At 45.2% G+C, this 24377-nt stretch overlaps 1 long non-coding RNA gene across 2 annotated transcripts; it reads right to left on the bottom strand.

Moving 5' to 3' along the window:
• Positions 1-9967: 9967 nt before the first annotated feature.
• Positions 9968-20985, bottom strand: LOC142587286 (uncharacterized). 2 transcript variants are annotated; one of them, XR_012829432.1, is made up of 3 exons: positions 20808-20985; positions 19751-19886; positions 9968-10801 (listed from the first exon to the last, which is right to left on the bottom strand). It is a non-coding gene; the product is annotated as an uncharacterized LOC142587286 (long non-coding RNA). The 2 variants fall into 2 exon arrangements; XR_012829431.1 differs by lacking the exon at positions 9968-10801 and adding an exon at positions 12210-13288.
• Between the last annotated feature and the right edge of the window lie 3392 nt (positions 20986-24377).

The following is a 24377-nucleotide window of genomic DNA, read 5'->3' as shown; positions in this document are numbered from 1 at the left end:
AAGTACATTAGAATTGGTGCTAAGGCTGGTGCACAATATATGCATATACTTTAAACAATCATAAATAATGCAGGAGCTTGGAATATGATTGGCCATTCTCGGAACTGCTTTGATAATACAAAAGTCAAGGCTTTGTTTTTGGCATCACCCACTCCAATTCGTTTTCTTTCTTTTTCCAATTGAAGCATTGGCAAGGTTTGTGCCATGCGCTTCGACAGTGATTTTTCCTTGTTCGCGCACGGCCATGACCATAATACAAGAAAATCGCCCCAGTAACGCAGTGGTCCCTGCCTACTTTTTCATGTACTTTACCGCAATACATTACGTATGCTTCACCGCATAACATGACTGTATTGCGGCAAAGCTGATTTTATGGAACTGACATTATGTAACGGACCTTTTGTCCTTCTTCTGTTCGCATGAGCATAAGCTCGAAAAACCACAAAATAAAGACTTTGCTTGCTGCTGGTTGATTTCTAGCTAACATTTCGAGACGTCCACGTTATTTACAAAAAAATCGGCGAAGTTTCTCGCGCTCGGACGCGCTTCAAAAGGCAGCGTGCACATGACCACCTATAATTAAGGCAGTCATAAGCGGCAACGAAATCCACACAAGGTACATCAACTTCCACAAAGCTACTGGGCAACGCCATCAATAACTGGCACACGGGCCACCGATGATGGAGCTGGCAAACGCTGCGATGACATCCACACAAACCACGTCGCTTTCCACAAAGCTATTGGGCAACACGATCAGTCACAGGCACCGGTGAAGTCCGCAAAACGCTACATGGGCAGAACTACTACGGCCATACTCAATCACTTCGCCACAAGCTCTCACATTTAACGACATCAAACAGCTACAATCACTCCTCCACAGCCACGGACACTGGCGAAGACCGCACGGGCAGAACGGAAGCACCGATTCAGGGCTCGATCATGGCTCGATCGTCGCGTTCATCGCTTTAGCGCCACCTATTTAAAAATAATATACGGAGCCAAGCCAAACCATTATTTAGCGACTATTTGGGTGAACCTAACGCTTTCGGGCCCTAAGCGTTCGAACGACCAGGGCACGATAACGCTTACCCCCCCTTTCCACTCCTGCGACCGGGTCGCAGGAACGGCGGCCCTTATAAATAGAGGATAATACTGCAATAAGGTCACATTAGTGATTGGAACATTCAGAAATACACAATTAATTCATCTCCAATGCTGATTGTAGGCTCAAATATGCGCGCACACATCGCGCTGCGTGTTCCGTCCACCTCAACGCCAGCTGAAATTCCGGCCATGACGCCTTACACAACTTCAGCATGTCTCACAGAACCGTTTACCACGTAGAAGACGCACGTCATACTAAATACACCGCACGACCGCGAAAACAAACGCCAGAACCTACCGCCAAGCGTATACCTGCCATCATAGAGTTCACGTTAACCTGAACATCGCCCCCGAGTGCTCCGTGATCGCTGCGCATGCGTGAGCTGAGAGAAGGTGAGAAAGGAGAACAACTCATTTTCGCAGGATGTGACGTCAAATTGTTACTTGTTTTTACTTTTTTGAAAGAGCTACTCTCGAACGTAGATTAGCCATTGCCGTCGTGTCGGCTGCAAGACGTTCTGCGCGCGCTTGGCGCGCTTTTGTGCATGTCGAAAGCGTTTAATGTGCGCGATATTCGCGCGAGCGCAGTTCGACTTGAGCAATCGTGGGCTTGGACTCCGTGACATTTGCTTTCGTCATATGCGAGTTAGGGGCTCGCCGACAGGTAAACCGCCGCTGCACTTAGGTGAATACCTTGTTTTTCGTGGTCCTGAAATAAATAGCGCGTCGCTGCGATGGTGACTTCAATCGAGTGCGGCAATTGCTGCGCATTACGGGCGATATAATTGCACAATACGTGCTGCATTATCGGTGCACATAGAGAAAACTTATCCTGTGAACCTTACTTCCGTCAGACAGTCGGTTAGATGTTTCGCTCTTATCCAGTGCACATTTCTTGATATCCACTAGCGATCTGCTTCAAATACCGACGAAGTGTCTATTGACCGTGCAGATGTTTTTTTGTTTTTTTTTTTATTCACACAACTGGCGATGGGCAGCAGCGTTACGGCCGTGAGTTTTCCTTTCGAGCAAACCTTTTGAAATTGATCTATGTTTTCGCTCATGTTCGCGAGATAGCAAATTTAAGTGTTACACGGCCGCTGCTGTATTTTTCGATTCCATGTGACCTAGATTTAAGCTGCCTCAGGTTGTATTAACGCGCGCAGAGGCTTTTAGAAAAATAGTTTTCACCTGAGAAATCAATGCAGTGTGCCAGTTCTTTTGGAATGGTGCTATTTGTGAAATTGATCATATTTCCCCTAGTCATGTTCAACTACTTACTGGTCAGATGCTTGAACTTCCGAAGAAGTATTTGTAAAGTTTCCCTTCCAACTCAGCATTGTAACCGACGCTTCTCGGAAGTATGAGTGGTATTTGCCCCTGCAACACTGCCATGAGTTCAAGTTCTAATTCTGCCCACCGACTGTCTATCCATGTGCCACTAGAAAGCAAAGAACTCATTTCTCAATTGTCGCAACATTTCTTTTTCATTCCATGTTCACGAAATTTGTTTACTTCTTTTCCTGCAGTCATTGTGGACTTGCACACATTGAAGTTTTGGATAGTTTGGCAAAAGCATTGCATAGTGGGCCTGTAGGTTTTTTTTTTTTTTTGTATTTAGCGCATTGCCCTTCTGACTGGACAAATTAAGTAACTGCATTACAAATATTTCACTTCCTTGGAATGTCTGTTCCATGTGCCTCATAACGTACAGTACACGGTTGAATTTGGCACATGCACCTTATTATGACCAAGTATAGGTTTGTATTGGAATGGAAATAAGAACACGAGTGCTTCAATTGTCTTCATCACATTGCTGATGCCTTCAATGTGTGAAAATGGCTTGTAACAATATTGCTGTGTTTCATGTGAGGATATGGAATAGAATAACTTTCTTCTTTTATGCTGTAGGTATTCACCCCTTTTGCCTGTTGGGCTTCAAATCTTGTAGAATATGGTGTGAGCAGCCTGGGGTGTGCCTGAAGAGCAATGCTAGTTTGTGCATGATCATATTGTTGCTGCTGGAAAGATGACATCTTAGGCACATTTTTTCCATACAGTTAACATATATGTTTCCATCTTTCCCCTTGTGGCTCAATCGTAGTAGACCTGTTCGTTTTTCAGTTACTTTGTTGTTTATTTTTGTTACATATCAGTATTATGTACTATCAAGTTAGTGGGAATATAGAGCTATTTGATGTTGTATTCATGGGGAATCCTAGCCGATCCCTTGTCATGGGTATGTGCCATATATCACAGGCAACAGTCATTCTAGTCTCTCTTCTTGTGGTAAAAGTATCCCAAAGCCTATTTTGTATGCTTGCAGATGAGTTGAGATTTACACATCAATGCCAGCTCACAGAGCACCTTATACGGCAGTCAGCTAGCCACTTCCGCAGATGGAGAATTCTGCAGTTTCCGAACATACTGTGTCTGTTGTCCTTGGCAGAGATGTTGATTGTACACAGAGGGAATATATTGTTGGACAATAAAAATAACTTGTCATGACAAGGGCAATATATGTTAGAAATTATAGTAGACTATGACCAGCATTAGCACAAGCCCTGCGGTATCTAAAAAATGAGTAAAGTGCTGGTTTTCATATGCTATGGCTGCTGTGTGCATTAAGCTCACAACTCCCTTCTTGGCAACATCACCCAGGAATGCCCACTCCAAACACTCTGTCACATGCACTCTGACAGCATCTGCTTTGATCTACCTAATTGCATATCAGTAAAGATGGGTCTAGTTCACTAAAGACTGACAATGCTGCATTTGAATGGAACCAAACTGTTCTCGAAAAGTTCTTGAAACCAGTCAAGCAGGTTTTTGAGAACTTTTGATCTGGCAAAATGACAAAATGAAAGTTATTTGAAATAAGTGATGCAATGCTGATGAGGTTTGGGCATGCATTTCAAGGTGCTTGGCCTTCATTATCTCTAATCATAGTGAACCTGCCAAATTGGCAAGGATCTTGAATGAATTCTTCACTAGGCCCAACTATTTTGTTGCTGCCCTATATTGTCTCTATAGGAAGAGTGCACAACAAAAATCTTGTGGCTTCCTGTTATCATAGCACCCTATAACTTCCTTAGATGTAGGGCCCATTTGATATTCACCAATAAATACTTCCACAGGATTTAGATGATGCCTTTAAAGATGTGTCCCTCATGCTTACATGTAAGGTGCACTGACATTAAACTCTTGGACTGAATTTTTTTATATTAATCTGGTTCCAAATGGCAGCTTTTATGACCACACCATGCCACTGAAAGCTGCGTGTGCTTTGAGCGATTCTTAATGTGTGCTAAGACTTGCTTCACTAAATAAATTTTCTTATGACTCTTCTCAAACATCTAAATTAAAATTAATTTAATTCTAGTGTTCTATAAGTCACAACCACGATACGATTACGAGGCATGCCATAGTTGCAGACTCCGGCTCAACTTTAATCGCCTGAGGTTTTTAACATGCACCCACTCCACAGTGTGCACCAAGACAGAAAGACCAATGTTGTGCTGCATAGTGGTCCTAACATGCTCAGTTTTCAATGACCTAGTAATGGCATGGCTTACTCATGAACAACTGCAGCATGCATCATTTGTTTGTGACCTACCATGCAATGTTGTCACCAGATTATGGGGCCACACTGCCTTTGGCACATGTTTAAATGTTGGCGTTAAGGATATATTTGTTGCGCATAGAAGGAATTTGAAGTTTTGTAGTATAGTTAACTGAATGACAGCTACACACACATAAGAAAAAAATTGTGCCAGGACTACTTAAACTCTGCAGTGTTTGAGTTTGACCAATTCTTCTGATTTTGCACATTTCGGATGACTGCAGGTCATTCATTACAGCTATACCAGCTTTTGTACTTTTAGACATGCTGTTTGCTCCGGTTTTATACAGTGATCATAGATAGCCACACCACACCATGTTGGTAGAAGAATTCAGAATTTTAGTAAGATGGGGTTGCTCCATGTTGAGGTGCACCAGCATGTCATAGTAAATAGAAGCCAGAAGCAGCAGCATTTTAAGGTATTGTGCCATACCATGTAAAGTCAAATTATTGTGCCCCCCTCCACTCTCGCTGGCAAAACCTGCTGGTGAAGCATTGTGAGCAAGCTTTCGAGGTACGCTGCGCTCTTTCCAAAACAGCGTCCGAGGCGGCCATCTATTTTGCCTACAGGACGAAAAGTCCCTGGCCAGGAGTGCATCGAACATACGGAAATAGCTGTCAATTGTGCTGCTGAACTTCTAGAGATTTATAGTTTTGACCTCAGGTTGCAGAACACAGCAATGCTATAGCAAGCAGTGTGGTGAAAGCTGTTTCAGGGCTCTACCACGGCATAGCCAGCACTGCATGCATATACTATACACAAGCACGAGGTTTTTAGCAGCAATACTTAACAGTAAATTGTATTTGTACAACTTCACCCTGTCTTTAACACTGCCAGGCTTTAAAATACATGAAAAGAGGTCACTGTCTTTCATTTGATGTGTTTATACAGAAAGTGTGGGCATGGAAGGGGTTAAGGCTCCTTTGTCAAGCCAAAATGCTTCCTGGCATGATAAAGTGAAGCCTTGTGCATTTCAGTCTGCATTTGCTCACTGCACTTTCAAAAGCACAGAGAGCACAGGAAAACACACAAGCAATGGTTCAGCAATTTATTTGAAACAAATGCAACTTTGTTTTACAGAAAGACCACATTCCAAAAAAGCAACCACATGCTATGCAGACAATACAGCCAACTTATGTTAATTGTACAGATGTTAACATGCCCTGCCTTTATATGTGGAAATGTTTCAAGTCTCAAAGTGTGCCCCTACTTTGTAGCTTGTCCTTGGAACAATGGATGATTCAAACAAATGCTAAATTTAGCACCATTGCCACACCGATAGAAGAAAACTACATATTAAAATGGCAACTTCTTGGAGAACAGAAAAGGGTGTATAGTAAACTTCCAATAATCTGACTCCGGTTAATTTAATTTTTTTTAGTTAATTCGAACCTGGCCGATGTCCATGCATTTCTATGGGATTAAACATTCATCATTTCGATCCTAAAACTGGCATTCGCTGGATAATGCGAACTTGACCAGACCCCAATAACAACCCCTTTTAGTGGCAGCGTATGTCTCAGTAGAGCTTAGGGGACAGTGAATGCGTTAAGCAAATGCCATCTCCTCTCTGAAATGCCTATTTTTGACCCACCCAAGAAACATTTTCAAGCAGTAACAGTAGCTGACAATGTCTGATTGTGGTATTTATCTGATTCTAACGAACACGTTTTGTTTTCGAAGGACATTGAGACGAAAATTGCCTAGCTGTGCAATCGATTGCGAAACTAAAACCGTGGTTGTAGCATTCATATGCTTTACAACATATCATGGCTGTAATACGGCGAAGCTGGCTTTAGAAAATCAGCTGCCATTCTAAAAAATCAGGTACGCATAGGTATCTACTTTGGTTCGGAGTTAAGTCATTTCTACTTTAGTTTTATACTATGGACAAATAGAAATTTGATACATGTTCGTTTCAGAGGCGTGTTACTCAAGCACATGTTGCCAAATGAATCAACGGTGCTTCAGCAGGTTTTTGCATCTTAATTCGACCCGTCAGTCTCGTGAGGGTAGAATTAATGGAAGTTGATTGTATAAATTGCGTGATGAAGCACCAAGAAAGTTACCTTGCTCAGGTAGTGAAAAAGCATGGAAAAAGTGCTTCACACAACATCCACCGATGTTCTGTAGCAGATGCAAAAGCTGCCTCCCTTGTCTGGAACAGAATAAATTCCTTTCGAAGGCAAAATAAAAAACAGAAAGAGAAGTCATCAAGGCATTCCACATCCATCTTATTCAGTCTTTACAGTGTTGCTACATCACCATTTGCTTAGCCTCCTATGCCAAAAAAAATTGTCAAAAATAAAATGACCTGATTCCCACGTTTTTCACCATCCAAGCAGTGTTTACTGCCAATTATTACTGCTTTCTGTAACCTCACCTGTAAATACTGTATTTTAACCTGTATGTTAACACTGAGCTATACGATAAGCTTAGTGAAAGTTAAAAAAGAATACTGGATGTTCATTTGTTTTTTTTAGACATAAGAAAGGGTGCTTAAAAGCGAGCCACATTTACAAAATGCTTGAATAAACAGCAACTACCCCAGTCATGCGCTAATTGTGGCCATGCTGTCCCTGCAAACTTCTTAATCTCATCTGCCCACCTAACTTTCTGCCGCCCCCTGCTACGCTTCCCCTCTCTTGGAATCTAGTCCATAACCCTTAATGACCATCGGTTATCTTCCCTCCTCATTACATGCCCTGCCCATGCCCATTTTTTTTTATTTCAAGTAAGATATCATTAACTCGCGTTTGTTCCCTCACCCAATCTGCTCTCATCTTATCCCCTTAACGTTACACCCATCATTCTTCTTTCCATAGCTTGATGTGTCGTCCTCAGTTTAAGTAGAACCCTTTTTGTAAGCCTCCAGGTTTCTGCCGCGTAGGTGAGTACTGGTAAGACACACAAGTTATACACTTTTCTCTTCAGGGATAATAGCAACCTGCTGTTCATGATCTGAGAATGCCTGCCAAACGCACCCCCAGCCCATTCTTATCCTTCTGATTATTTCGGTCTCATGATCCGGACTCGCGGTCACTGCCTGCCCTAAGTAGGTGTATTCCCTTACCACTTCCAGTGCCTCGCTACCTATTGTAAACTGCTGTTCTCTTCCGAGACTGTTAAAAATTACTTTAGTTTTCTGCAGATTAATTTTCAGACCTACCATTCTGCTTTGCCTCTCTGGGTAAGTGAGCATGCATTGCAATTGGTCCCCTGAGTTACTAAGCAAGGCAATATCATCAGTGAATCGCAAGTAACTAAGGTATTCTACATTAACTCTTATCCCCAATTCCTCCCAATCCAGGTATCTGAATTACCTCCTGTAAACATGCTGTGAATAGCATAGGAGAGTTCGTATCTTCCTGCCTGATACCCTTCTTTATTGGGATTTTGTTGCTTTCTTTATGAAGGACTACGGTGGCTGTGGAGCCGCTGTAAATAAATTTCAGTATCATTACATATGGCTCGTTTACACCGCAATTCCATAATGCCTGTATGACTGCTGAGGTTTTGACTGAATCAAACACTTTCTTGTAATCAATGAAAGCTATGTATAAGGGGTGGTATTAAAATTAGATCTTTCATCTCCTGCGATACCTTACTGGTATCCTGTCTAACGAAGTTACAACCGACTTCTATTGCACACTCCTTAATGATGCCCATAAGATTTTCGTTCATTGCTTCAACACTAAGGTTCTCTTCCCGAGTTAAAGCCCTATACCTCTTCTGTAGCTTGATCCGAAATTCCTCTATTTTCCCTCTTACCGCTAACTCATTGATCGGCTTCTTATGTACCAGTCTTTCCCTTTCCCTCCTCAAGTCTAGGCTAATTCGAGATCTTACCATCCTACGGTCACTGCAGCGCACCTTGCCGAGCACGTACACATCTTGTATGATGCCAGGGTTAGCACAGGGTATGAGGTCTATTTCATTTTTAGTCTCGCCATTAGGGCTCCTCCACGTCCACTTTCGGTTATCCCGCTTGCTGAAGAAGGTATTCATTGTCCGCAAATTATTCCGTTCTGCAAACTCTACTAATCACTCTCCCCTACTATTCCTAGAACCTTTGCCATATTCCCCCACTGACTTTTCTCCAGCCTGCTTCTTGCCTACCCTGGCATTGAAGTCGCCCATCAGTATAGTGTATTTTGTTTTTACTTTACCTATCGCCAATTCAACGTCTTCATAGAAGCTTTCGACTTCCTGGTTATCATGACTAGATGTAGGGGCGTAGACCTGCATGACCTTCAATTTGTACCTCTTATTAAGTTTCACAGCAAGACCTGCCACCATCTCGTCAATGCTACACAATTCCTGTATGTTACCAGCTATATCCTTATTAAACAGGAATCCGACTCCTAGTTCTCGTCTCTCCGCTAAGCCCTGGTGGCACAGCATGTGCCCGCTTTTTAGCACTGTATATGCTTCATTTGTCCTCCCAACCTCACTGAGCTCTATTATATCCCATTTAATGCCCACTAATTCCTCCAATAGCACTGTTAGACTCTCCTCACCAGAAAACGTTCTAGCGTTAAACATTGCCAGGTTCAGAGTCCAATGGCGGCCTGTCCAGATTCAGAGATTCTTAGCACGCTCTGCTGCATCACAGGTCTGACCGCCGCAATGGTCAGTTGCTTTGTAGCTGCTGGGGACTGAGGGCGGGGTTTGATTGTTCTATTCATATAGAAGGTTGTGGTCAAGTACTGCACCAAGGTGGCCAATCCTGCTCTGGTGAAGGAGTGCATTACCGGTTCTGGTCACCGGGGTCAGGCCACCAGGCCTGTTTATACAGCTGTATCAACATGTGGATTTTTTTATCCAGTGGAAAATTGCGTGGCACCGGGATTTGAACCACAGTCCTCTTGCACATGAGGCAGATGCTCTACCTCTACGCTATCGCATCGGGGCACAAGTAGTAAGTAATTATACAGAAAGCGTTTTATTTACTGTAATTGGAGGACTGGAGTAGATTAGTTCGACCACTCAAGGAGTGGGAATGGTTCAACTGTCAGAACTCCGACAAAAGGACTGGAATCACATAAACCACAACTCTGAAGGAATAAAGTGGGAATAGAATGGAGCGCCCCCACTCTGCAATTCTGCACCATGCCGATACATCCTGTTCTTGGGCAATGCCAGCACAGCTCTAGAACCACAAGGACGACTGCACTACCAGGGCGAAACACATCGAAGGCCCGTCAGCTGCTGCATGAGCACGTGCTGCCAATGAGCAATCCTGCACAACATATTATATATATACATATATATATATATATATATATATATATACACACACACACACACACGCAGTGCACAGACTGGTACCCTAGGTAGGGGCTAGGACTCGCACAAACTATAGTGTTCTCCACAAATGTGACGAGTACCAGGCCACCGAACTCCTTGCCCTGTGCACGTTGCTGTCTATTTTCATGAGCCTAGATCCTGATGCAACCACTGGTGCCACGCTGCTATTTTTTAAGGCCACCACTAGGTGAAGCGCCAGGGACCGCCCAGGCCAGGGGACATCAGCTTGGTCCGATACACAAACGACAGCAAACTTCGAATTGACAGGACTACGAATTGTATTAGTAAATTCTTAACTAACCGGTACCAATTTGTAACTACTAATTAACTTTCTTCTCCGCGTTCGCTAGTAAGATCTGGTGTGCCACAAAGCTCTGTATTGGGACCAATTTTATTCCACTACAAACATGGCTCCACACAATAGTTTTGTTTGAAAACATATGTGAGTGCATATGCTTGTATTGGACAGCGAGAATAATTAAGAGTCAGTAAGCAATGTCAAATAGTACATGCAATCTGGTGTACAAAACAAAAGGAACCGGTCACTATTTAGTGATAGTTTTTCTTTGTGTGGAAAAACTTCACCCTTGAAAAGTTCCTCATTCTACAAAGGTTTATATAGTGAAATATACAAATATTTGAATGTATTTGAGTTATCACCTGGCCCAAGGAACTTCTAGTGGCAGCCTCTCTCGATCTCGCAATTCCTGGCACTGCTCAATATACAGCATGCCTGACTGCTGCAGTGGTCAAGTGCTCTGCAGCTGTAGGAAACCGAGGGATAAGGGTTGATTGCACAATTTATGGCATTTCCAAATTTTTAACTTAGTACCATCTCTATACTATGTCGACACTATATGCCACTAGACCATTGCTGTGCTCCAGTCATCATAATATTAATTCGTAAACACAAGCTATACAACTGTTTAGGCAAAATTTTAAACTGCGCGAGGAAGACACAGAACGTGAACTGAAACATAGACGCACACAAAGCACAGGCTTCCAACTGGTTTTATTTTGTGAAAGCAAAGAATATATAAGGTACTTCAATATAGCAAAACAAGGAGCAATTGCAAATAATTTGTGTACGAGGTATTGATGAAAAATATCAAGGCCATGTATGCCTTAAGAGTGCAGGAGAGTCTTAATGTGCCCATCTAAGACTTTAATTCTTTCCTTGAGAATCTCCTCTTGCAGTGCAGGAGCTGCGACAGCAAAAGCTGCCTGCCTTATGAGGAACAGAATAAATTCCTTTCGAAGGCAAACTCAAGAACAGAAAGAGAAGTCATCAAGGCATTCCACATCGCTAAAAGGTGTGACAACTAAGTTAGCTCACCTTCTTGATCCCTATCAAGGAAAGAAATAGAATTCTTAGATGGGCACATTGGGACTCTACTGCGCTCTTAATGCACAGGTGGCCTTGCTATTTTTTGTCACTGCCTCGTGCACAATTTCTTTGCGAATGTTCTTTGTTTTGCCATTTTGAAGAACCTTATAAACTCTTTGCCTTCACCAAACAAAGCCAGTCGGAAGTCTATACTTTGTGCATGCATCTATGTTTTTGTTCATGTCCTGTCTTCCTCGCAGAGTTTAAAATTTTGCTGAAGCTACGAGCTGACTAGCCCGAAACATGCCTTACTTCAGTGTACAGCAGGGCTTGTTGGTAAAGCTACACAATGCAGCTCAAGTGTGTGTCTGCTCTTCTGTGTTCTCATGATGTGGCTCAGCCTTGAGTGCATGTGTAGTTTCAATACTGGCTACTATATTTTAACGACTAATATAATTTCTATCTTCAACTTCCAGCCAGACAGAGTACCTCATACTACATTCTGAACATTGCTGCAGTGTAGCAGGATTTCTGTCTAATGCATTGGCCTTTACCACCAAATGCCTGAGAAATTAAAAAAAGTTATCTAGATTACAAGCACAGTGGGGATTCATGTTACAGGAGGCATACTGCAGGTAAATGGCTACATAGTGTTAGTTTGGGTTCTTCCAAACATTGCAGTGTTGACCAATGTGTTTGTGTATGGTGAGTGATTGCATATATGACACAAGCTTTGTGAGGAGAGTACGATTGCAAAGGCATGGTTTCTTTGCCTCTTTCCTAACACTTTGTGGCGGCTGCTGTTTTGACGAGTGGAAAACTTGGCTTATGCAGCATGCGCAAATGGGTTTGAGACTTTTAAGACCAATTTCCTTGAGGCAAAGTTTAGCATGGAGCCAGTTTTGTCACAAGGAAGTTATTCCTACTCACACATGCCTGTTTTGTTCTTTGTTGTTTTTCCCTTTAGTTTCAGGTCCACCTAAATTATTGCCGTCACATATAATATGGTAGCATCAATCTTTGTATTAATCATTCGAGTATTGAAATCTAAAAGTTTGCAGCAGTGTAAAAGGACAAGAGGAGAGAGGAGAAGAGAGGTTGTAGTGTAACAGAAATAGGCAAGCACTAATTGAGCGACAAGACCACTGAACACAGGAAAAGCAGATTTAGCTGAAACACAGCAGCCTGTAAGGAAGACACGGAACATAATTCTTTGTGAAGCTTAGTCTGCATCACAGTTTTATATACCATCGGAGATCATGAACATGCCAGAGGCAAAGCATACTGTTACGGGGATGTTGGGAGTATAGAAAGACTGTATTTACAATATATATTGTCACGTGGTAGTAACGGTTGAGAAGGCAGCAAAACTATGATTAACGAAACGAGCGTTTTATTGGGCGAACTTGTGCCCTCAAAAGAGGCTACACTCAAAGAAGGATGGTAGCGGCGAACATGATCGGCGGTCATCGAAAATCTAATGAGCGGGTCAAGCGCGTCGGCTTTTATACATCTGTCGTCGAATGTTCCAAAGCAATCGCTGGAACCCGTGTGCCTTCCACAAAGTTTCACATTATCCGCGTCGCGCGCACACGCAATCAGATAACACAAGTTGCGGTGAAAGACAGTGGACGGGACCATCGATAACATTCCAGAAACTTCTTTTACATGCAGGCGCGTCCTATGCGATAACATTTGTTAGGCGGCGAGAAGTGGTCGCCCGATAAAGGTAAAGAAGTACACGTGTCAATATACAAGATGAGGCAGAGTAGTTAAGATGGCTGACCACCAACAGCACGCAGCAGCCAGCGTGCTGCGGTCTTCTTCCTCTCTTTTTTCATTCTTCCATAACAGGACCCCCGGGTGGTGAAGCGCCGTCTCGGCTCATGGTAGGCAAAGAATTGCGAGTGAAGTATGGCTTCAGCTGCGAAACATGCAAGACGTCAACAGGCGTCAGACTTGAGGATGCATCAAACTGAAGTGGCGAAATCTCGTAATTTACATCGTTAACTTGACTCAGGACTTCATAAGGCCCTGTGTAGTGAGAGAGAAGCTTCTGGCAGAGGCCAACTCGACGACATGGTGACCAAAGGAGCATCCAAGCACCTGGTGCGAACTTAACATCGCGATGGCATCAGTCATAACTCTTTTGGTATATGCTGCGGGGCTAATAAACGAGATCGGGCGACTTGACATGCCCTGTGAGCGCGATCAATGACTTCATGAGCATGGTCAGTTGCAACACGTGGCACAGAAGGGATTATGATGTCAAAGGGCAAAGTGGGGTTGCAACCATACAAATGATAAAAGGGTGAATATCCTGCAGTGTCACGTCGGGACAAGTATACACAAACGGCACATAGGCCAGCGTGGTGTCCCAGTCGCGGTGATCGTTGGAGACCTACATCGACAGCATCTCTGTGATTGTTCGTTTAAGACATTCCATAAGACCGTTTGTTTGTGGGTGGTAGGCGGTGGACAGCTTGTGCTCAGTGGCACAAGAGCGGACGAGGTCGTCGACAACTAAAGACCAGAATGAGCAGCTGCGGTCTGTAATAACTGTCGAGGTGCACCATGGTGGAGAATGACGTCGTGGAGGAGAATATTGACAACGTCTGTTGCACAACTAGTCGGCAACGCCTTTGTTATCGCATAGCGTGTCATGCAATCAGTAGCGATGGCAATCGACTTGTTAGCTCTAGTCGTCGTCGGAAAAGTGCCAGGTAAGTCAAGGCCTAAGCGAGAGAACGGTTCACAGGGAACTTCAACTGGATGGAGTCATCCGACAGGTGGTAGGGGAGGTTTCTTCCGGCACTGACACAATTCGCAAGTTGCGACATAACAGTGCACAAAGCAGTAGAGACCTGGCCAGAAGAACCGGCGTTGTACATGATTGTATGTATGCAAAACTTCAAGGTGTCCCACTGTCGGTGCATCGTGAAGTTGTTCAAGAGCAACAGATTGCAGATGATGAGGACGGCCAAGGAGCAACTCAGGGCCATCAGCGTTCATATTGCGGTGGTAGAGGATGCCGTTGCGCGGCAAGAACATGTGGCATGTGCCGTCAGTGCTGTCGGAGTGATAGCACTCCGGCAATGATGGACTGTAAGGACTCGTCGCATTGTTGTTCGGTGCGCATGTCAGTCATGTCAGTGAAAGCCCTCACGCAGGTCACCGGATCATGCACAGAAGGATCAAGTGGATCCACGGGGTGACGAGAGGCAGTTAGTGTCCTTGTGGAGGCATCCAGTCTTGTAATTGACAATAAATGAAAATTCCTGGAGCCACAAAGCCCAGCCACCAAGCCGTCCTGTCGGGTCCCGGAGGGAAGACAGCCGGCAGAGTGCATGGTGGTCTGTAACGACCAAAAATGTATGGCCGTACAAATATGGCCGGGACTTGACGACAGCCCAAACTAAAGCGAAGCACTCCCACTCGGTGATGGGGTAATTTCTCTCGGCAGGTGACAGCAGGCGGCTGGCGTAAGCTATCACGCACTCCGTACCATTCTGTTGTTGATCGAGGACAGCGCCGATGCCATGGCCGCTTGCGCCAGTGTGGACTTCGGTCGGTGCAGATGGATCAAAGTGGGCAAGTATGGGAAGGGTGGTCAGAAACCTGATGAGAGCGGCAAACGCATGAGCCTGCTCCGGGCCCCATGAGCATGGCGTGTTCTTTTTGATCTGTCAAAGGCTGAGCAATGTTGGCAATGAATGAATAGAATTTATTGATAGGAAAGACAGAGAGGTCGACCTGAGCCAGTGCGCTCTAGTCTGCTACTCTGCACTGGGGAAGAGGGAAGGGGAGTGAAAGTATTGGGATGGATGATGATGATAAGAGAAGTGGTGAGTGCTTATGTACATGAGACAGTTGCCTCGCTAGAGCCGCTCATCTAGCTTGGTGTCCTGCAGGAACTTCAATACTTTTGTTGCACGCATTGAAATTGCAGTGTCAGGCCATGGGCCGAGGATAGCTTCCTCTGACAGTAGTTGTCTGCCAACGCTGTCAGCATTGGCAGACAACTTCGCTCCAGCATATATGCTGGGCAGTCGCACAGTACGTGTTGCAGTGTTTCGGGCACCTGGCAGTGTACACAATCAGGGCTGTTCGATTGGCCGATGAGGTGTGCGTAGCGACGGGTGAAAGCAGCGCCGAGCCGCAATGTTGGCAAGGTTTTTGATGAAACGATGAAAGTAAGAACACAGGCCGAAGAAGCAGCGCACATCAGAAGCAGAATGTGGCACAGGGAAACTGCGTATGGCGCGAACTTTTTCCGAATCTGGTTGGACACCGGATGCGTCAATGAGGTGCCCCAACACGGTAATCTGACGGCGCCCAAATTGACACTTCGTGGAGTTGGAGGCCAGCTTTTCAGAAGACCGCAATAATGGCAGTTAGTCGGGTAAGGCGGTTGTCCAACATGGGAGAAAAAACAGCTTCGTCAAGGTAACAAAGACAGGTGGTCCATTTGTAGCATCGTAGAAGAGAGTCCATCACAAGTTCTAATGTCGCAGGAGCATTGCATAGGCAAAAGGGCATGACTTTGAATTGATATAAGCCATCCGGTGTGATGAAGGCTGTCTTCTCCAACCATTTCATCAACCGAAATCTGCCAGTAGCTGGATCGAAGATCGATGGACGATAAGTATTTAGCTCTGTGCAAGCGGTCCAAGGCGTCATCGATGCATGGTAGTGGGTAGACGTCTTTTCACGTGATCTCATTTAAGTGGCAATAATCGGCGAAAATATGCCAGGCACCATCTTTCTTTTTTCACACGGACGACAGGCGTAGGGCTGGCTGATGGCTCGATGACCCTTTTGCGGAGCGTTTTGCCCACCTCTGATTGGATGACTCGACGTTCAGCATGCGATGCACGATAGGGACGCTGACAAATAGGATTTGTGTCTCCAGTGTTTATATGGTAGTGAACAACAGGTGTTCAGCCTAAAGGCCTGTTGCCCAAATCAAAGATTCCACTGTACGATTCAAGCAGGAGACGTATGTCCCTGGCCTATGCAGAGGTGAGGTTAAGTGCAGTCATTTTCACAAAGTCGTCCGTTAAGGAACCAGAGCTGGCCGTTGCGATTGGCACTAATAAACAACTCTCACAATTCAGACTCTCAATATCAAATTCAGGACCACTAGAAACGCTGTCCATGAACATGCTGGCCGGAATCACTTGAGGGCACAGGCTGAAATTCAGAAGAGGTAAAACAATGTCATTATTAGTAACCGTGACTGGTTCAAAGCACATCGATGATGGGGCGAAGCACATATTCACCATCAGGAACCTGTGGCTGGGCGGTCAAAGTGACGTAAGTAACTGCTTCGGGTGACAGACGCACATCACGAAGCGAGCACAAGTGCGGTGGGGCGGTGCTCGGAGCATCGGCGAGTTGAGGCAGTTTTAACTGAAGAACGCTGGCCGTGCAGTCGAGGAGAGCAGAATGAGTGGATAAAAAGTCAAATCCTAGGATAACGTTGTGAGGAAAGATGTTGCTCACAGCAAAGAGAACAGAAGTAGGGCGGCCAGCTATACTTGCAGTACACATTTCAAGAACCAGCGTTCCACCATCAGCCATATGAAGCACTCTGGCAGCTGCTGGGGTGAGGACCTTCTTTAAACGACTAAGCAGGCTAGCACTCATCACAGGTATGCGGGCTCCACTGTCGATGAGTGCTTGGACAGCTATGCTGTCTATTTGAACGCCAATTACACTTCTCCTTGTGTGCATAGACAGAGGATTTGCTGCAGCATTAGGCAATGCACCTCCTCTGAGGGCTGCATTTCTTAGTTTTACTAACGGATGCGGCCAAACACCACAGGGGACGAAAGGCGACGTGGCTGTGGCGAACGCGAAGATGGGCGACGTGTTTGCAGTGAACGAGACTGGTGTCCGTGCGGCGATGGTGAGCGACTGTACCACATGTTCCTAGCAGAGTTGGCTCTGTTAGATTCGACGATTGGCGAAACATTGCGGGCATTTTCATCAAAACGGCTCAGGTTGGTTGGCATGAGAAGTGTTAAGGGCCATGAGTTGTGACAGTATCAGGCGACATGACCAATGCGGCAGCAGGTGAAACATATCGGCTGGTCGTCCGCAGTTCTATACTCAGTCAGGTTGCGATAACGCGGAGAGAAGCATTGGGGTGGAGCAAAAATAGCAGAAGGGCGTTTGTTAGCTCTGGGATTGGCAACAGCACAGACAGAACGTAAGCCAATGTTTTCAAGTTCCTGGTGAATGATGGCTTGTAAGAAGGGGACTGAAAATGTTGTAGCATCAGGGATAGGCGAACAGAAATGCAGGCGCCATCGCATCCAATTCACGTCGATTCCCACCACATCTTCCGATGGCGACGCGTGCTGCTGTGTGGGTTGATCTTCACATGTTGGCATTGCAGCAGTAGTGGGAAGTGTGGCGAATGGTTGCAAGACGCATCGGCTTTTGGCGTGCTGGAATTGTCGGCACTCTTTAAAGATAACATTAACTGTAGAGTAGCTTTTGCACATGAGCAGATTAAAGGCGTCGTCAGCAACCCTTAAGCACATGCCCGACCTTCTCAGCTTCTGTCATGTCGTGATCGGGTTTGCTTTACGACAAAGTGCCAGCATGTCTTGGATGTACAAGAGATAGGACTCCGTGGGGGATTTGGCACAGGAGGCCTGTTCCTGTTTTGCGTCAATTTTACGGCCGGCTGGTTTGCCAAACAACTCTGTCAACTTCTCTTTGCATTGGTCCCAGCTGGTTAGCTCCTCTTCGTGGTTTTCATACCACACCTTTGCCGTGCCTCTTAGGTAGAACAACAAGTTAACTAGCACACACGTGGGGTCCCATCTGCTGATTCCACTCACACGTTCGTACATAGCCACCCACTTTTCAACATCGGTGCCATTGGTCCCACAGAAAGTTCCAGGATCCTTGGGTTGCACAACCACAACCTTGGCTATGCCCGATTACAAGGTACAGCAAGATGTTTACTTTACCCCCAGATGTCACCTCTTATGACATTTCAAGGCAACGAGACTGAGACTGCACTGTATTCAGCGGCACTGACAACCATGATGTAGAGGATTGACTTTCCCCCTATGTACAACACATCAGCAGAATAAGAACAAGGAAATGCCCCACACAGGTGCATGGCACTAAACTGGACGCACTACCTGCTGTATGCAAGAGCGAATGAGGAAGAATGAGCTTCCCGTTACTCCTGAGCACCTACCTACAACTGCTTTTATGGGCACAGCATTGAAGCTGCAATTGAGGTAATGCCTAACACCACATGAAATACAAAGCACACTACGTCAACACAGAGAAACCAAAACAACTGCACACACTTCTCACTGAAATAGACACAACACCTGCTTTGTTGCATCTGAGCTGAAACGGGTGAATCCCAAACTCTGTGTCACATAACATCTGAAAAAATTAGCTGCTAGGAGAGAACCAATGAGATTAATCTGGCGCGCTATGCATGCATCTTTAGCCTAATGGGTAAAGAATTGGGCTGCTGCACTAAGGGCCCTGATTAACGACCCACCATCAGGCACATTACTAACTATTATTGAGCCTATCTGACTGGATGTACGAAGAAGCCAGGAGACAGCTCATGATAATGCTTTGCATAAGAGACAACGAAGCTGAACCCACGTTTTCTGCCTTGTGCTTGCAATGCTCTACCAAGTGAGCTTCAACGGCAGTTGTCCCAATGTCAATTTTCTTGGATAGCTGCGCATATGTACTGAGCATAGCCGTGGGAGTGCTAGGCAGCAGCACTCACAGTTATGATGGCAGACGTGTAGCATCCTTTAAAACACCCACATTACAAAGCACATGATCTTAGAAGCTGACAACTGGCTAATAAAAACTCGTTTTCTACCATGAGGCCCCAAGGCAGACGAAATCAAAACATTTGTATCTTATGAGCGAGAAAAATCAGGGGAATCATGCAGCTCAATTTTTTGTTTATAACAAGCATGTGATGGCAACAGACAATGAAGCAACAGTGACTATATGGAAAAATGGGTTAGACCTGACGACAATCATTGGCAGCTCACACTATAATGCTTTCTCTACAATTTATTGTCTCAAGACATCTGGCAGCAAATCCTCTGGATTCTTCTTCTACTATGTCTTTTGCAACTGAAATTTTAAATGTGCGTAATACTTCATGGCAACTTAGAACACTTAAATGGTTAAGCATCTCCATACCTTAAATTTGTGGACCAGCTTTGTCACCTTTCTAGAACAATAACTCTCTGGTGTTATACATCACTCAAACCAACTAATTCTCGCTCAAACCACTACTTATTAAATCTACCTTTAGATGCAGCAGTACCTGCATTAGACGCAGCTGCATACACTTTTAGCAAATGGATATACATACCACGCTCAGACTGAGCAAACCAAACAAACCAACAGCAACCAGTACTTGTGTCCATTTGTCTTCAACGAGGCAGAGACAGGCCAGGTCTCGATAAACACAACAAATATAAGGTGCAGGCAGAGTAAATAAGCAGAAGCTGTAAAGACAGCAGCAAAGTGAAACAAATTAGACAAGTTTGCACACAGTCAGCGATCTGGGCCGAAGAAAATTTACAACGTTACTGCCACAATTAGAAGCAAATGTTCCTCATGCAACAAGAAAAAACACGTTTTAGCTGTAAACAGCACGACTGCGCGGAGTTGGTTGTTATTCTAAAAACAGCACAGGCAACAATTAAAGTAGACACATTACTTGTGTCATCTGTCTTCTTACAATATCGGTCACGGTTGCAAAGCTACGCACATGATCTATGAACGAAAGCAACGGACGTGCATATAAAGCTTGGTGAGCCGATTCATACTAATATATATATGTTTAATTTTGAAAGTTCCCGTAAAAGTGATAGTAGCAGCAGCAGTGAAGTGGTTTCGTTTACCAGCTCGCTCACAACGTACGCATTGTATGATTTAACTCCTCGGCTCGCAAAGGAGCTACTAAGAAGCTTTAAGTGAAGGAAATACGCTTTCGTTATCTCACTGCAACGAATGAAGGCCTCTGACGCCCATACCGCGGTCAGCAGTGAGAAAGGTAATTAAATGCAGCAATACGCTGCATGGGTAAATAAGAAGGGCATAGCGTAGTCATCCTATAGAGATGGAGAAAAATAGACTTAAGAACGCGATAAACATCATGGGACGACATCCACGCTAGTTGAGTGCATGCATTTCTGGCGCGTGGAAGATGTCCCTGTTTTTTTGTTCATTTTTTCACATCAGTGCAACGCGTAGGAACTGCAGTGTTGAAGGCACGAACGAATAAATCATACTGCGATCACTGCGGGACCTGCGACAACCGTTTCGTGTTCCTTCGAATTTCGAGATCACATCGACCACAGCTCGAATGCGCAACCGGTTTTTTTACGTGTCAGCAAGAGAACGGGTAATCGCACAACACTTACCGTTGCTCCAAGTACGTCGCGGTAGCACCAGCAGCTGGGCAACAAATGTCATCAAGCCCTGGCCCACCGCAGTGTGCGCAACTTGAAGCTTCTAAGCATTCGCCAAAAACTAAAAGCGGACCACATCTATACGTACGCGCGCGAACGAGACGCGAGCCATGCCGTCTGAGTTCGAGAGTAGTTATTTCATAAAAGCAAAAACAAACAACAATTTGACGTCACATCCGGTAAAGCCAACTTGTCCTCCTTTCTCACCTTCTCTCAGCTAACGCATGCACAGCGACCACGGAGCCCTCGGGGGCGATGTTCAGGTGTTCACGTTATAGTGAGAAACTCTATGCCTGCCATGCAAAAGACCGCTTTCACCCAAGCCAGTATGGCGCTGCTCATAGGCGGCGCCACTGCGTTCACAATATGGCGGCGCCTACGAAAAACGGTCTATAAAATAAAGAACCATAGATAGGGTGGCTAGAATGGGGAGGTGTGAAGACCGGCCTCCGGTAGCTGGCCCCAAAACGCGTTCCTGCCGCGTGACGGCGCTGCCGGCCGGGGCGCCGTTTAGGGCGCCCTAGTTTGTCGCGGCGTCTGGATACCTCCGGGCGGGAAAATGATTTGGTAGCGCGTAGTTTTAGCGTTTGAATGCGTTAGAATCTGACCAGACTTCTTTCTCTACATTGTAGATGCAGAGAGAATTTAACGTTTCGCTGCTCTCATTCCACATGGAAACAGCGAGCACCGACTACGCAGCCGACACAGCAACGGTTTTTGCGACCACCTCTTGCCGAGATTAGCACGCTTATTCCTTGCCGAAAGTATAGTTCATAGGAATCGCCGCGCAAGGCCAGCGCATTGGAATAACCTTGAATGTGTCGCCCGCACATAAGTCACATACCTGGGATTGTAACATTACTTTAAATGGAGGAAGTTCATGCAATATATCAGCATTGTGGTGAAGAAATTCTAGAAAGTACAAAGCGCTTGTGATTTAATACATGTTTATTGGAAATAACAGTTATTGCATAACATCACATTTTTACAAAACACAGGGCTTAACCTTCTTGGCTTTGTTGTGGATGACACACTGATTTAAGCCTTTGAGGAGAAAGTGAATACGTGTTATACAATAAAACCTAGACACCGATCCTGTTAGATCAGCGGAATGCTTCCTGCAGCCAATCTGTGGCACATTGGCTGCTAGAAGCAAGAAATTCTTGACAACTTTTGCGTGCACTCGCGTATTGCTAAATGCACGAGTGAACCTGTCGATCCTCGAGTGTCTGAATGAGGTTGTATAGACAGACTGATTGGTACAGAAGCCCCCCCCCCCCCCCATGTCCCCATGCACCCCCAGACTGAAATGCATAAGCTTGCATACTTCATTATAATGATGAACTGCGCAGGATTGGGGTGATCATTGGCTCCATTGGACTGTCTCACAGTACCAAATGAACGCTCCAAGCATTCCTGACTGAGGCGGGAAGTCATCAAGGACCTGAACCCAACCTTCTCAGTTAGATACGTCAAGAAGTCTTTAGTGGAACGTATGGTCACACGCAGACCTTCTGATGTGCCCTTGCTTAAGAAGCCGAGCCCTTTTGCATGGGCCTCCCACTGATCCAGAAATGCTAGCATGCTGTTAAGTGCAGTTTCTTGAGCACTGCTACGTCTGAAAGACGAAAAGCATTTACCACCGGCACACGAAAATGAGCACAGTGGCTGTGGGCATACCTCAAAGCTTCAGCTGGAAACCGTGATGTCATGGCTTCAATTGCTTGAGCCATCACGTCAATGAACACCGTTGTTGGCTCCAGATTTGAGTACTGTTGCTCAATTTTTTGTTTGTGTAAGTCCATGGGGTGCACAACTGCACTGTTGAAAATATTGAAGGCCAGATTTACCAGCATCTTTTCAAATCCACTAGAATATATGTGTGAATATGTCAACTTGGGTGCAAGTTTCAATGTCAAGGCACTGCTGTCGACCTTCCATGTCGTTGTAACAGGTTCACAGGGTGTCAAAGGATAGCGACAGCAGCTCACACCACCTACCTTGAAGAAAAACTTAGGAAACGCGAGAAAAACACAGCTGCACTACACCGACCACGAGAGTTACTTTGCACTGCACCGTGGCCTACGAGACTGACAAGCTCACGGCGACCCCGCGCCGTGAGCTTGTCAGCCTAGAGGGTAAACACCTAGAGGGTAATCTGGCGCCACCATCTATGGGAGTTTCTTAAGGGGGCACCGTGCCGCCATGGGAATGACGGTGTATGTGTCTGCGAGGCTCGTGTTGGCTGGTGTTGTAAGAGGCTTCGTCTAAAACGTGGTATGGCTGTGCAAATAACGCGTTCTCAAAGTAAAATCTTCATAAAATGTTTCCATTCACGCATATTACATCTTTACTCACCCACAATGCGTGACCAAGCGAAGAAAAGCAAGAACAGACGACAAACTGTTTCAAAGCGAGCGCGAACCTTGTCGTCTGTCCTCCAACTTTAGCGGCCGGCTGATACTTTTTACGTAACATGTAGTCGCACACACAATAACAAGTTCTCATAGTTAAACAAAACATGTTTCCGCGTAATAATAAAGCTAAAACAGCTTTTTACATGCTGTTCTAGTAGAAAATTAATCGTTGTGACAGACGGAACGCTACTTGCCAAGCGTGTCGTCAAGGTGTCCTGTCTCTACGAGATTGATGCCAATCCGAATCCACAATATACCGGCATTCCCATGCATACCACAGCGCAGCAGCGCCAGATTTCCCTCTAGGTAATGTAGTGAGAAACTCTATGCTCTATGGTTCTTTATTTTATAGACCGTTTTTCGTAGGCGCCACCATATTGTGAACGCAGTGGCGCCGCCTATGAGCAGCGCCATACTGGCTTGGGTGAAAGCGGTCTTTTGCATGGCAGGCATAGAGTTTCTCACTATAACACCTAGAGGGTAATCTGGCGCCACCGTCTATGGGAGTTTCTTAAGGGGGCACCGTGCCGTCATGGGAATGACGGTATATGTGTCTGCGAGGCTCGTGTTGGCTGGTGTTGTAAGAGGCTTCGTCTAAAACGTGGATATGGCTACGCAAATAACGCGTTCTCAAAGTAAAACCTTCATAAAATGTTTCCATTCACGCATATTACATCTTTACTCACCCACCGTGCATGACCAAGCGAAGAAAAGCAAGAACAGACGACCAACTGTTTCAAAGCGAGCCCGAACCTTGTCGTCTTTCCTCCAACTTTAGCGGCCCGCTGATGCTTTTTACGTAACATGTAGTCGTACACACAATAACAAGTTCTCATAGTTAAACAAAACATGTTTTCGCGTAATAATAAAGCTAAAACAGCTTTTCATGTGCTGTTCTAGTAGAAAATGAATCATTGTGACAGACGGAACGGTACTTGCCAGGCGCGTCTTCAGGGTGTCCTGTCTCTACGAGAACGATGCCAATCCGAATCCACAATATACCGGCATTCCCATGCATACCACAGCGCAGCAGCGCCAGATTTCCCTCTAGGTAATGTAGTGAGAAACTCTATGCCGGTGGTTCGAACGGGTGCGTTGCGTCATA

This window comes from Dermacentor variabilis, chromosome 7 (assembly GCF_050947875.1).
Source record: "Dermacentor variabilis isolate Ectoservices chromosome 7, ASM5094787v1, whole genome shotgun sequence".
NCBI classification, from domain to species: Eukaryota; Metazoa; Arthropoda; class Arachnida; order Ixodida; family Ixodidae; genus Dermacentor; species Dermacentor variabilis.
The sequence above is the reverse complement of the archived record's forward strand: the minus strand, read 5'-3'. Positions and strand labels throughout refer to the sequence as shown.